This window comes from Sciurus carolinensis, unplaced genomic scaffold (genome assembly GCF_902686445.1).
Source record: "Sciurus carolinensis unplaced genomic scaffold, mSciCar1.2, whole genome shotgun sequence".
Classification (NCBI taxonomy): Eukaryota; Metazoa; Chordata; class Mammalia; order Rodentia; family Sciuridae; genus Sciurus; species Sciurus carolinensis.
The window spans coordinates 1-14889 of record NW_025920684.1 but is presented as its reverse complement, the minus strand read 5'-3'; the positions used below and the strand labels follow the sequence as shown (position 1 = coordinate 14889).

The following is a 14889-nucleotide window of genomic DNA, read 5'->3' as shown; positions in this document are numbered from 1 at the left end:
GATGCAGAAAAAGCATTTGGTAAAATACAGCATCATTTCATGCTCAAAACCCTAGAAAAATTAGGGATAGTGGGAACATTCCTTAACATTGTAAAGGCCATCTATGCTAAGCCCATGGCCAATACCATTCTAAATGGTGAAAAACTGAAAACATTCCTCCTAAAAACTGGAAAAAGTCAGGGATGCCCTCTTTCACCACTTCTATTCAACATCATCCTTTAAACTCTAGTCAGAGAAATTAGACAAATCAAAGAAATTAAAGGGATATGAATTGGAAAAGAAGAATTAAATCTACCTCTGTTCGCTGATGACATGATTATATATTTAGAGGAACCTGGAAATTCCACCAGAAAACTTTTAGAACTCATAAGTGAAATAGGTAAAGTAGCAGGTTACAAGATCAATGCTCATAAATCCAATGCTTTTTATACATAAGTGATGAATCTTCAGAAAGAGAAGTTAGGAGAACTACCCCATTCACAATAGACTCGAACAAAATAAAATACTTGGAAATCAATCTCACAAAAGAGGTGAAAGACCTCTACAATGAGAACTACAGAACACTAAAGAAAGAAATGGCTGTTTTCAAGAGGCGGACAAGAGGGTGAGTGCATTTCATGTTGCTCCAGGACTCAGGATTCAAAAGAGGAGATATTGAGAGACTTGGGACCAACTCAAAGCTGCCGGGGAGTCTCTTCTGTTGGGGAGGCATCTCGGATGTGGTGGTAGTCCCAAAACACAGGGAACTTTGTGAAGTAGAGTTGCCCGGTGAAACACCCCTCCCCCCGCTGGAGCAGTGAACTCGGATAACTGGGAGCATCATAGAGGAGGCCACTCAGCAGAGCGCTTGGACTCAGAACAACCCACCAGGGCTGGTGGGGTGCCCAGAGGAGGAGCTGTGCATCTAGCTGTTTGGACTCAGAACAACTGCTCCTGAACACTGGGTCCTGCCCAGAGGAAGAGGAGGAGTGCGGCGGGTTGTTTGCACTCAGAGTGACTGCACCAGAGGTACAGGCGGTTGCCAGAGGAGGAGCTGTGCAGTGAGCTGTTTGGACTCAGAGGGACCACTCCTGAACACCGGGGGGGGGGCTTCCTGGAGGGGGAGAGGAGCGTGGCAGGTAGCTTGGACTCAGAGTGACTGCACCAGAGCTACAGGCAGTTGCCAGAGGAGGAGGCCAGTGGTGAATTGTTTGGACTCAAAGTGACTGCTCCTGAACACCAGGGGGCTGCCCGGAGGAGGATGAGGAAGTGGGCGGGTCACTTGGACTCAGAGTGACTGCCCAGGGCTATGGGTGGTTGTAGGGAGGAGGAGGTGCGCAGTGAGATTCTTGGATTCCTAGTGACCGCACCGGAACACCGGGCGGCTGTCCGGAGGAAGAAGTGTGCAGTGGGTCGCTGGGACATGGAGCGACTGTATGGGGCTCAGAGGAGGGGCCACATAGCCAGGTGATTAGGTGCAGAGCAGGGTCCCAGGACCTAGGAGGCTTCTTGGTGGAAGAGTCCACAGAGATACGCTTAGGGGTGGAGCAAATGTTCCAGGACTGTGGGCAGATTCTCTGAGGAGAGGCAGCCTAAGGAGACTCATCTCTGAAGGGTGAGACTCCCAGGCCCAGGAGGTAGGTCTAGGCCCCTGGGAACATTGCAGAGGAAGGCAGCCCAGCCCAGGTGGTAGTTGTAGATTGAGGGGAACCGCCAGGAGCAGAACTGACCAGTGAGACCACCTCACCGGTTGTCTTCCCTGCCGGGTGAGGTTTTCCCACAAGGATGGTAAAATCAGAGACACAGGCACAAACAGGTCTTGCCTCAGCCCATAGCCTAGTTCCCCCTTGGATGACCATTGGTCAACAATGGAGGCACCTCTGCCCACTAGCAGGGAATATACCCCACCTGAAGGCCACCACCACTAGAGAGACAGCTTCCTTGAGGAGCACTGCATTATCAACTTCCTCCAAGATTACAGGCTACTGAAGGCTAAGAGGGGATATAATAGAAATCTTCAGGGACATTCCAAGTCAACAGAGGAAATCTGCAATAACTTAGCGGTCCACTGATACCTGAACAATATGAGAAAACAAGGGAAGAAAATGCCCCAAACAAATCTAGATGTTACATCAATAGAATCCAATGACAGCATGGCAGAAGAAATGACAGAAAGGGAGTTCAGAATGTACATAATTAAAATGATCAGGGAAGCAAACGATGAGATGAAAGAGCTAATGCAGGCATTGAATGATGAGAGGAAAGAGCAAATGCAGGCATTGAATGATCACACCAATCGACAGTTAAAAGAGCAAATACAGGAAGCAAAAGATCATTTCAATAAAGAGTTAGAGATATTGAAAAAAAACAAATAGAAAATGAAAATTGCAGGTTACTGGACATTAGTGAAGTAATGGAGTATCAAAGTTCAGTGGATTATAGAAAGGCAGATCAAAGGAGTCTTGTGATCATGAAAATTCTCTGCCTTGACTCTGTCACAGCATTCTTGTGGTCAGGTGTCCAGTGTTGATTTCACAGACTGTTAGAACTTCAGGAAATTTTGTAAAGGGGACATAGGATCTGTGAATTATTACTCAAAACTGTTTATAAATCTTCAGTTATTCAAGAACTTAGAGAATAAGAGTTTGAGGAGAAACATGACACCTTCTAACACTATTAGAAAATGATGCTCCCAAATATGAGATAATTCCTAAAAGGGAACTCCTCTAGAAATAATTTGTAGTTGTTCTTGGGTCTGGTAATGTATTAAGAGCTTTATGACCATAGATGATCATTGTGGTAACAACAGAGTCTTTGCTTAATTCCTGTTTGATGCTGTGAACTCCAAGTTCAACATATCATTATTTCAAAACTGCAGAGACTTCTGAGTACTCCTTAGGAATGTAATGCAACTCCCTCAGGCCCTAAAGTGCAGTGAAGTAAACAGGAAGCCATAGTCAGTACAGTTTGATGATGCAGAACCTGGGCTCAGACAAGGGATCAGGATTCACATCTCATCTCCACCTCCTCTTTTTTGTATGATCTTTGGCAAATCAGTTATTGCTTTGGGCTTCATTGCTTATATGTAGTATGAGATCAGAGAACTCAGTTTTGTCTCTATCATAGGACTGTTATTAAGAATAAACAAGAATGATGGAAAATGAGCGAAAAGAAAGTGTAATTTGTGATATTTATGAGGGAGAGGGAGAGAAGATAGAGGTAAAAATTTGTAGTAAGAGTGAAGGAGGAAGCAATATAGGTTGGCTGTTAGCATGAGAAAAGTGAGAAAGAGAATCCAGGGAGACAGGGAGGTGAGAGAAAAAATTTGTACAGATTATTTTTAAGTAAAATATAGAAATATACAACAAAGCTGTCATATAATATTCAGACATCCTCTTCCTCAATAAATCAATACATAAAAAAGAATGAGACATTGAAAGCACTTCATAAGTGCTCCGCAGATGTCAAATTTGCTTCTCTATTTACTGTAAGCACATATAATAGTAGTGCACAGGAACCAAGAGATAGATTTCATTTTGTTTTCAGCAATTGATTTTTAGAAAGCCTCTTTGCCTTCCATGACTTGATCTCCTTCTGCTGAATCTCAGTATGTCTGAACAGATGACAAGTCAACAATATTCCAGTTTCCAAATTCCTAGATAATGAGGTGAACATTTTATAGGCAATAAAGGCATGGTTGATATCACAGGCTAGAGTTTCCTAGGTCTCAATTTAAATTTTGCCTCTGCCTCAGTTCTGTGTCATGCATTGTTCACTGCCATTCATATCTTGTTCCCTCTGCTTTCCTACAAGAATGGGGTTTTGTTCTGAACAGCATGTGCAAATCACATTTACTACTACTTTTCTTCTTCTTTTGTTACTACTACTGCTACTCTACTCAAACTACTGCTCAAGAGACAGATCTACCTGTGTCCCCACCTCTCTGCCTATCTTGTGTTTCTCCAGTTAAAATTTTATTGGAGTACTGATTTGCTTACATCTTGGCTGAGATTCATTTCCAGTTCTAACAGGCAGAGTTGAGCAGTTGTGCAAGAGGCATAGAGCCTGCAAAACCTAGCTCTTTGCTGTCTGTTTTTTGAGTAACATGTTCGCTGACCCCTCTTCTAATAAAATTATAACAGCTGTGTCTTTCAGTTTCCTGTTTCCCCTCCCACCTGTGAGGATAATATGGCCTTTGTTTCCCTTCTCCCTTTTCCTGCTGGGTTGTATCCAGTTGATTATACATGGTTTTGGCACCAGATCTTCCATTTTGCTGCCACCATTATTCTTCGCCACCCCACCATTTTACAACCTAGATTGTTAACCTACAAACTTCCTGGTCAATTATTGGTCATATTGTTATTAGCCCACAAAATTCTACTAACTAAGAATAGCTCCCCTACCATTCTCTCTCTCACCATTCTGTGCAGACACTCTGCTTGTCTGTTTAATAAAATCTCTTGTGTGAGTTCCCATATCAGGAATGGTTTCTGGGTACTTTCATTTGTGCCATGATTTGGATAGGCTCTTATACTGCCACTTACATGAGTGAAATCCCACCTGTTGTCCCAGACCCTCTGATGTGGTCTCACCTTCCATTCACCCTGATGCTTGGTTGCACATCCACAAGCTTCAGATTGGTGTTTCCCATAGGTTGACTTAAACACTCCTCTGCTGACTTGAGCTGTGACATTGGTTATTCAATGCCCTCGAGGCAGTTGAGGAGTGGGGCTTCTCCCAGTCAGGACTTTTACAATTACAGCTGGCCTCCTTAATTGACCTTATCTGACAGGTAGATCCCAGATGTTTATGGTAGAGATTCCCTCTCTGGGTTGAGACTCCTCTTTAGTTTTTCTCTCAGAATTCCTGCCACCAGGTCCTTAACCCCACTGCCTTTTGCCTGGCACACACTGATGGGGGTGACAACTCCCATCATTGTGTTGCCTTCTCATCTCCAGTCAACTATTCTGTGACTTGGGATGACTTAGATGCTGACTCAGCTATTTATCAGTCTCCACCATGGGATCTGGGTCCCCCATTCTGGCAGATTCACCCCTGGGTTGTCTACTAGATAATATTAAACCTCTTCACCTGGCCTACAGCCACCAAAATTTATTCACTTGTGTAATGATATTTCACCACAGTATCCTTCAGATAATCAACTAAAATGGTCACTTAATGACATACAAATTCTGTCAGTCTTTGCTCTTCCTTGAAACCTGAACACCTTCTTTTGGCTTCTTCTCCCATCATAATTCTTCCTCCTTCTCCAACTTTGACCCAGCTAATGATCCACTCCATACTGGTCTCCTGTAGCAGAGGCCCCTCTGGCCTCTGCTTCTCTGCCTCCTTTGCCCCTCTCTGTTTAGACTTCTGCCCTGTCCACCAAGTCCTCCTGCCATGAGGTCTCAAGCACATGTTCTAGTTGCCCTGTGGGAGGAGACTGGTGTGGAGGGAGTGATCAGAGTCCATATTCCTTTGTCACTCTCCAATCATTCCCAGATAGACAAGTGGCTAGACTGCTTCACCTCCAACTCTGCAAACTTCATTAAAAATTTCAGGATCTTACCTAGTCTTATGATGTTAGATTTAAAAGATGCCCTTTTCTGTATACCCTAGACTCTCAATCATGGTTTCTTTTTACCTTTAAGGAACCAGATAGTGGATCTTAATTTACCTAGAAAGTGTTGCCTCAAGGATTTGGCAATAGCCCTCACGTGTTCAGCAAAACGCAAGCTAAGAACTTAACAAGGGTTAATAATCCCTAGGCAGCAATTTCCCTTGGAATTGAATGTAAGCTAACAGACTTAGTTAGGGACCATTCTGGGGCTGAAGGAAAAAAAAAATGTCCATTTTAAGCTTCTGGGCTAAAACACAGATAAATGGTTTTAAGAATCTCTCCAATTCCCTCTCTCTCACTCTTTCTCCCTCTCCTCCCACTTCCACCTGTCTTTTTCTCAATCTCATACTATAATTAATGGCCAATAATATTTTTTCTTCTAGGACTCTTGATTTTCCTTCAATGGTATATTTTTGAGCTCATAATTTTTATTTCACATACCTAGATTAATGTTTTTATCAGTTCTATTTTTTATTCAACTTTGAAGTTTGTTTTATAAAACATCTATAATATTGCATGGAGATTCACCTACAAAAAACTATAAGACCTTTTCTTTTGTTATGTGTATATTGTGTTGTCTGATATGATCTTGTCTGTTTATATATGTGCATCAAATGTCATGTGCATGATATCAAAATTGACACAAATAACAAGTGCTGATGAAATTAAAATTTAGAAAATTGATCCAGATACCTTTAATTCATGTGTTTTAAAAAGGTTTAATTTAAATTGGGTAAACAAATGAAGGTAAAGTGTCTTTAAAATTACTTAACTCACAAGTCTTTCTAGGTAATCAAACTAATAACATGTTGATGTCTATAAAATGTCTAATCCATTTATTTCTAGTAATTTTCTTCAACAGAAGAGATGGCAAATACTGTTCAATACAATTGTCTGATTTTTTTTGCAGTTAAATAAGTGTATTTGACATGTATGTGATTACTCCAATGTGTTTAGTAGAGACATCTGATTAATTTAAAATTAATGCTAACTTAAATAACGTCTAGTACTCTTAACTCCTTAAGTTCCATGGGGTAACATGGTAAATAAAAAGGGTTTATAATTGTTTTGTGTCATCACTAAAAACAAGGTTACTAGGAGTTAAGTCCTATCAGGTACAATTCTATATACAAAGGGGATCCAAAGGTTCAACTGTGTTTCAATTAGAGTACTATAAATAACAAAAAATATTTTATCTTATTAAAATGGAGTAGTTTATCTAAATTCAAAAATTTCATAAGAGTTGTTTCAAAATGTGAATAAAAAGGCATCAACAGATAGGAAAGAAAATAAAAAGTTTTAAGTATGGAAATACATTTAGTAGAAGAAAACAATGTTTCTGAGTAAGAAAGTCTGTGTGATGAAATATATGAGGGTCTAAGTAATTGCTAAAGAAGTCTGTGTGTAAGTAAAGTGCAAATCAACAAGTTTCTGTGTAATTATGTTTGTTAGATGTATGTGAGACAATCAGTTACAGTTATTAAGGGATTTTCCCTAAGATCAAATATTAACAGGTTAATATAAACCAATGTTAAATATATATGTTAAAATGACAAGGATTTCTTAAAAACACTAATTTACTCTTAACATTGTGTATGTTAAGTTTTATTCCTTAGAACAATTAGTTTTAAAACTTAGGGTTTATACAATTATGGTTAAACAACAATTGTTGGAGTGTTGTACTGTATTACAGAATCTAAATATTTCTTTAAAAGCTACACTTGTAAAGGTAATTGTGGAATGGACACTCTTCTTTGAATATTAAATTTGTTCATATCTTCCAGGTATACATATCTTTAAAACAGAAAATTTATCAAGCTGCTCTCTTCTAATCTAAACTTGTCTGTAGTTGTAATTTTAAACTTATAATAATCATAAATTTTATTGGGAAATTATTTATATCACTTAATGTTCTATAACAGAACTAGTTATCAATAGGGTATATAAAAAATTTGTTACTTTTTACACTGAGATAAAAACCATTTAAATATGATTGTATTTCTAAAAGTTAGTGAGAGCCTGATTTATTTAAAGGTTAATATCATGAAACATGAAAACATAAAAAATATTTTGCCACACAAAAGGAAAGTTTAAAGCTCTTTCAGCCTCTTCTTGATTTATATTATGGATATAATATCATATTATTTTAATTAACATTCATATAGACTCTGGAAACAACATATGTAAACTTTGTAAAATGATGTTTAAAGAGGAGGCAAAGATCAGCTTCAGACCTAGAAAACTTTACCTAAGATTTGTGAAGAGCCCCACCTTACCTAAGATAAGGTTGTGTCTCCCATCTTACTATGTGTCAGAGTGGCTACAAAATAAGCCAAATTTCAGCTCATTTAAAGTTATATTCAAAATATTGGTTTTTATTGTAGAATTACTGTGATCTCAAGTAGTAAATATAATATAACTCACTGGAAGTTCAAGATACATATTAATCAAATTAAATATGATTTTACTGTTGTTAATTCCATTTTGTATTTTCCTCATAAACTCTATAATTGTTGCCTGTTTAATGTTTTCAAGAAATACTGCTTTAAGATCAAACAACCTAAATTAGAGATAATAAGTCATCACCTACAGGACAGATAAAATAGACCCAAATTAAGTAAAATGGGGTAAATGGCTGTAAAATTAAGTAAAATGGGGTAAATGGCTGTAAAGTTAAAGCCCAGAATTCTTACTTTATGATTGGTGACAAATTTCCATCTCAAATACCTCTGAGCCACACCTATTTTCTCTAGCTGCCCTCCTCACTACTCATGGCCAATATTTAAGATCAAACTTAGAGATTGACATTAAAATACAGGTGCCAAGAAAACCAATATTTGACACTGGCCCTGTGAGTCAGCCTGAATCCAGGGAAGGAGAGAACTTCTCTAAGAAGCTTTGTAACTCTGGGCCACATGACCTCCCAATCAGGGAGATTAATGAGACCACTAGGGAATAAAAAGCCAATCAGTGCACCTGCTACAAAGAGGCAGGTCAATGAAAAAGGGAGACAACCCTGATGATTCCAAAGGAAACCATCTCATCAAGGAGATCCTACCTAGCAAATGGCATTAAAATAACTGCTGTCAAGTTCTCCATGAGTGTCCCCTGTGGGAACACACCTGACCCTTAGGAGCAGATAGGAACAAGGACTGTTTGACCAGCTTGATCTTGAACACCTAGCAAAACAGTTAAAAACAAAACTCAACCATTCATAGGAATTTAAAAGAAGAAACAATAGTCAAATGTAATTTAAGATGTACACTTGTGTTAACCCAAAGAAAAATAAGACTGGAGAGTACAAAAGAGATCCTTAATCAGGCAGGGGTGCCTGATAACTATCAAGAGCAACTGCCAGAGTCAGAAATTTTTGGTCATTTTAAGGCCTACAGATCTTTCCAAACAGGACTATGCCTGCTAAATTGCCTACAGAAGTTTCTACAAGACCATACACACAAGTTTACCAACCAATCAACCACTTCTCCTTCAAGACTACCAGCCCCTGACACCCAAAGCCAATACCTGTGATTCACTGTTGACACCTCTGACTCCAAAAACTCTGCTTCTGCCTAAAGTCCTCCCTAACTTTCTTTATACAGAAATGAGACTCTTCACCCCTCACCAGCAAGAAGAAGCTACAGAAGAAAGACATTTGTCCCACCCCTAGTATCTATTAAAACAAAAGGATGAATATTGGCATCAGATCTGCATTTTGCTGCCACCATTATTCTGCCCCTCCACACCATTTTACAACATAGATTGTTAGCCTGAGAATTTCCTAGTCAGTCATTGGTTCAGATCATTAGCCCTCAAAATTTCTCATCAGTCATTGGTTAGATTGTTATTAGCCCATGAATTTTCACTACCTAAGAATAGCTCCCCTCCCCTGCCATTCTCTCTCTCTCTCTTATCCTTGTGGTCAGTCACTCTGCCTGTCCATTTAATAAAATCTCTCGGGTGAGTTCTCACATCAGGAGTGGGTTCTGGGTGCTTTCAGGGATGATTATAGAATTGTTAGACCTTATGATATACACAACAAACTGAATGAATCACAAAAGAATTACAATAATTTTTAAATCAGTAAATGTTCCATAGTATATTTCTGTTTGTAAAACATTCTTGAAATGATAAATTCATAAAAATAGAAAAGGCTTAATGTGGGCATGAGTAGTGGGGAGGACAGTTAGAGAAAATAGGTGTGGCTCAGATGTCAGAAAGAAGGGTATTTGTGATGGAAAATGTCTATACCTGAGCTATATCATCTTTAATGTCACAGTGTGAACCCTGGGGGATTCTATATAAAGTTAGCAGAGGATGTCTTTTTCTTAACACAATTATTTAAAAATAAAATTACCCTAATTGAATAAATAAAACTTTAACTGATTGAACCATACTGAACTGACATGCAAGTGATTATCATTCTAAAATTATCCAAATTTTTCTTAGAAGTCTGGTAAAACAAGCATAAAAAATGAAAAAGTGTAAACAATTATCACAAGAAGTACTTTTTAGATAGTTCATAAAAATGTCTTCCAGGAACAAAACTGGTTGTACATACACATTGTTCTCATAAATACAGTTTTCTTCAAATTAATTACACATTTTAATACTACATCACAGTGCACAATGTTCACATGAAATATACATGCATATTTGTTGTCTATAAATTTATGAAGTTAAAATCATGTGTTCCTTTAGAAGTTCAGGTGGAAAACAATAAAATAATCTTGAAAATAATTAACCCTTAATATTTTAATGGAGCTTGTACTGATACAGGATAATATGAGCAAAAAGTGTTTCTTTAATTATGCTGAATCCAAGAATAACTATGAATTATTCAATCCACAGATTCCATTTTACAAAATAATTCAATTCTTTTTCTCACAGACTAAATCATTAAGAAAAAAATCACAGATACATGAAATAAACTTCTTATAAGTAATGGAAGACTTACCTAGAAGTAGAACAATTTGTTTTCAAGCAGTAAAACATGAAAGCAGGCATTTATGAAAGCCTGAGGGAGAAAAATGACTCTAAAACATAAGGTAAACATTAATTGAAAAGTTATGATGTCAAGCTATCTGAACATAATTGAGTTCAGACCTTTAAAATGTTATCAAACAGAAATCACTGACTCACCTAAATCAACTTCACCTGACACAGAACAAAGCCAGTGCTGGTAACTTCAATCAAACCCAGAGTAAGCAGTTTCTTAGTGTGGCAGTATTTCAGGATACAGGTAACGAATATACTACAGTTAATTTTTATAAAGCAGCTAGTAGCAAAACACGTTCACTCATGCATTTTCAAGACCCCACTAAACAGAAGTATTAATATTTTTTAAAGAGCAAACTTCTGTGAAAGAAGATGCTACCTAACAGGCTTGGTAAAGTTTAGGTAGGAAATTCAGATTTAGGTTGGAAAGCTCTTGCATAAGAGATTGCATCTCCATTTTCAAAAGGTCATTTGAAATCAGCAGATCCTCCTTCCCTATTTCACAGCTCACCTGTTTTCTAAATAGAAGTGAACAGAGGGAGAAACAGTAGATTCGCAAAACTGATGATGCTGAAAGTTTTGCTCCAGGGATTACACAACATTCACTTGGGATTGGGAACCAGGCCTTGGGGGACATGGAGGACAGAACCCAGTGGAGAGGATAGAAAGTGTGAGTCACTGTGACTGGCCAGTGACATTTGAAGTTTACTAAATGTCAGTCATCCTTAGATAACAAGTCTGTGGTGCAGAAACTCAGACACTAATCAACTCAGCATTAATGAGAGTTATGGGAAAGATCTCTGGCATTCTTTGAGGGAGCAGAGGGCAGGGTCACAGCTATAAAGGTTTTTTCATGGCTTTGATTAAGGAAAAAGTAGCAGCAACACAGTGCACCCTCACTAGGTCAGTTTCCTTCTCATGGATGCCTCATGGATTAAAGGCACACCAAAGTCTCTAGACTTAGCGATGCTCCATCCTGACCCAGTGACTCTCAGGAAAAGGCAGTGACCCAGAAGCTCATGCTCACCAAGTTCACAATGTTGTGCCCAGGAGAACACCCCAGATGGTGTGTCCACCTGACCTACAACCACCCTATGCCATTCTGGTGGTGCCACACCATATGACCCCCACCTTTATCCACCACGCCTGTCCCACAAACAGGCCCATGCCCCCTGGTGGTGCCAGTGTCAAGCACACACCAACTTTCCCAGGAGTCCCAGAACAATAGCAGTTGAAGCACCAGCAGTGTCCAACATCCACCACTGCCAGGGCTGAATTTTGCTGCACACCACCTCACACCAGCATCCCAGGTGTTGGCGCCAGGTCTTGGCCAAGAGGGCCCCCAACAACTTACCAGCTTGCTAGTTCTGGGTGTTCCCTGCCACATAAAACCACAAGGTCCCTGTGCCCTGGCACTGGAGTGAGCAGGGATTCAGTGGCTGCCCTGCAGGTTGTAAAGGTGCCTGGCCACTCCTAGCGGCCACAACTGCCCTGCCCCCACCCTGACCAGTGCTGAGAATAAAGAGTGCTAGCTCACTGTCACCTCTCCCTGGGCAGCAACCACGTTTCCCCATTCAGGGTCCCTTCACACGTGCCACCTGTGGGGAAGGAGATGAGCCAGAGGCGGTTCCCACCCAGATTCACCCCCTCCTACCCTCCTGCAAATTTGCACTGATCTGGTAGGTTCCAGTGCAGGCTTGGACTCTAGGGATTTGGGGTGGACACTGCAGACAGCTGCATCTCAGTATTCATTCAGGAAGGGGCTTGCAGGCCTGGCTTCTGTGGGACAGGGTGCCCAGGTTCTGTGGGCCAGATGGGACCCATGCAAGTAAGGCAGGGGGAGGGAGTATTATGGGTCTTGGACCCTGGGCATGTAGATTTGCCCCTGTGTGTATCCAGGGAAGTGTCCTGCACCCACCCGCAGTCTCTGTGCTTGGTAGTGACATGCCAAGTTGTAATTCTTAATGAGAACTTAATGCAAATGCATTTTTCATTCCTAGCAAAAAGAGGCACTATGGGGCCCAACCCCACCTGTGGAGAGTGGTGACAGAGATTGGGGTTCTCTGACAACCTCATAGCTGTGGCATACTCAGAGCCTGGGAATGTTTCTGTGCAAGGACACAGGATGCTTAACTGCTGTGGCAATGCCTTTCATGAGCAGGTTTTGTGCAAGAGTTCTATTAGCTCTGACCTTGATCTCAGGCACACAGCTCAAGGAAAGGAAGGAATTCTTATACTAGACAACCACAATATTTTACCAGCTCTGCTTCCTAGGTTCCTGCCTGCCTTATAATAACAGTTAGCAATGGACTTTCTTGAGAGCTACACAAAACTCCTAACATTTCACTTTCCAAATGTGGATTGAAACTACAGGAAAACTACATAGCATGTCCTAATATCGGTAACTTTCCTGAATATAAAGAAATGCATAGTCTTTAACCTGATAACTCATTATATATAAAGAATGCTGGCATAACTCTTTAGATCTGCATCTCCATCAGAAAGCAGAGCTCCATCTGATCCAAGCTTAATCTTCAATGTCTGTGTCTGTGAATCTTTATTTTCCAATCCCCCTTCAACTCTTGCCACACCAGAGAGTTTTGTTGCACCCACCCAAGTTCCTAGGAGTGGACATTGCTTTGGTAAACTTTGTTACAATTACAAAAACACTGGTCATCTTCAAAAGGACTGTAAGATTAAAAAAGGGGGGTGGCTGCAAAAACTGCCCAATCAAAAATGATCAAGCTGTCTTAAAGGATTCTATTGGGCTAGTCAATGCAGATCTAAAACAGACATGTCAGGAAACCCAGTTATGGGTCACCTCTGGGCACAAGATCAAAGGAGGAGGAACCCTTCTTATCTGCAGATGCAGATGTCTCCTTCATAGATGTTTCCAGTTCAAACAGAAGCTCCTTCTACAAATACTTTCATGCTAATAGAGAGATTAGATTTGATTACTACTGAGGATGCTCAAATAGTCTTCCTGGGGAAATTTATAAAATTCTTACTCAAACTCAAGGACCTCTACCTGAAAGGAAACTTTGGTTTAATTTTGCCCCACTATCACAGTGCTAAGGAAGGAAAATCTATAATTCCTGAAATGAATGATTCTTACTCTGGTGAAATATACATTCAAGTTTGGTCTCATATGCCTTTAATTCTCCCCAAATGATCCTCCATAGTTCAATTAATTGTCATTCCATTTATTACTGTCCAACAACCCCTAGATGAAAGAGGAAATACAGGATTTGGTTCCAGTATTATAGGAACATGTTTACCTATTATTGAAAATAGATGAAAATTAACCCTTTGTTTAAATGAGCAGTCAGTCACATGGTTATTGGACACCAGTGCTGACACCAGTTATACCTGTCTCAATATGGCCTTGTGCAGGGTCCTTTCATAGAGTCTTCTCTTGGGGCATCAGAGGAAATAATAAACAGGTGTCTAAAATGTCTCTATGGTTGCAATGCTTCACCCCTTCCAACCCACAACAAGTTATTATTCACATTCAACTGTTCATTATGACTATTCACTTTCCCATAAGAGGCAAAGACATCTTACACAAGTTAGAAATGCCTATTTGAGTCACCTTTTTATAGTTCTCTCTGTGGAATTGACCACCTTGCCATGAAAGTGAAAGGTCACCTGTATCTGGGTAGAACAATGGTCATTGTCTAAGGAGAAGGTGGCAGCTGCAGAGGCTCTCATTCAAGATCAGTTAAAATTGTGACATATTGAACCTTCTACCAGTCCATAAAATACACTAATTTTTATCATAAAGAAGAAATCAGGGAAATAGAGATTATTACAAGATTTAAGAGAAATTAATAAATGTATACAACATATGGGTCTGCTTCAATGTGGATTCATTGACTAATCCTAATTTAATTCCTCAAGATTTTTATTTATATTTAGTAGGCTTAAAAGACTTTTTTAAAACTATTCATCTCTTTCCTGATGATTGAGAAAAATTTGCCTTCACATTTCCTGTTTTCAACCATCATAACCTGCTGAAAAATATCAGTTGTAAGTTCTTCCTCAAGGTATGTTCAGTAGACCCACATTATATCGACATTTTGTGTATAAGGGTCTTCAGTGTTTCTGACAATTATTCCCACATATTATTGTTTATCATTACATGGATGATATATTGATTACTGGGCCAATACTTACAGAACATACTTTAACTCAATTACAACACATGCTATTACAAACTGCCCTCTATGTGGCCACAGAAAAAATTCAATGACAACTCCCTATTAACTAATTAGAACATAAAGTAATCCAATTTT

The 14889-nt window shown here is 39.5% G+C and overlaps 1 long non-coding RNA gene across 1 annotated transcript in view; it reads right to left on the bottom strand.

The window, feature by feature from the left end:
• Positions 1–10629, bottom strand: part of LOC124975881 (uncharacterized) — a 29096-nt gene extending 18467 nt beyond the window's left edge. The window contains exon 1 of the long non-coding RNA XR_007106927.1: positions 10554–10629. This is a non-coding gene — a long non-coding RNA (uncharacterized LOC124975881). The remainder of the gene's footprint in view (positions 1–10553) is intronic.
• Positions 10630–14889: the final 4260 nt, after the last annotated feature.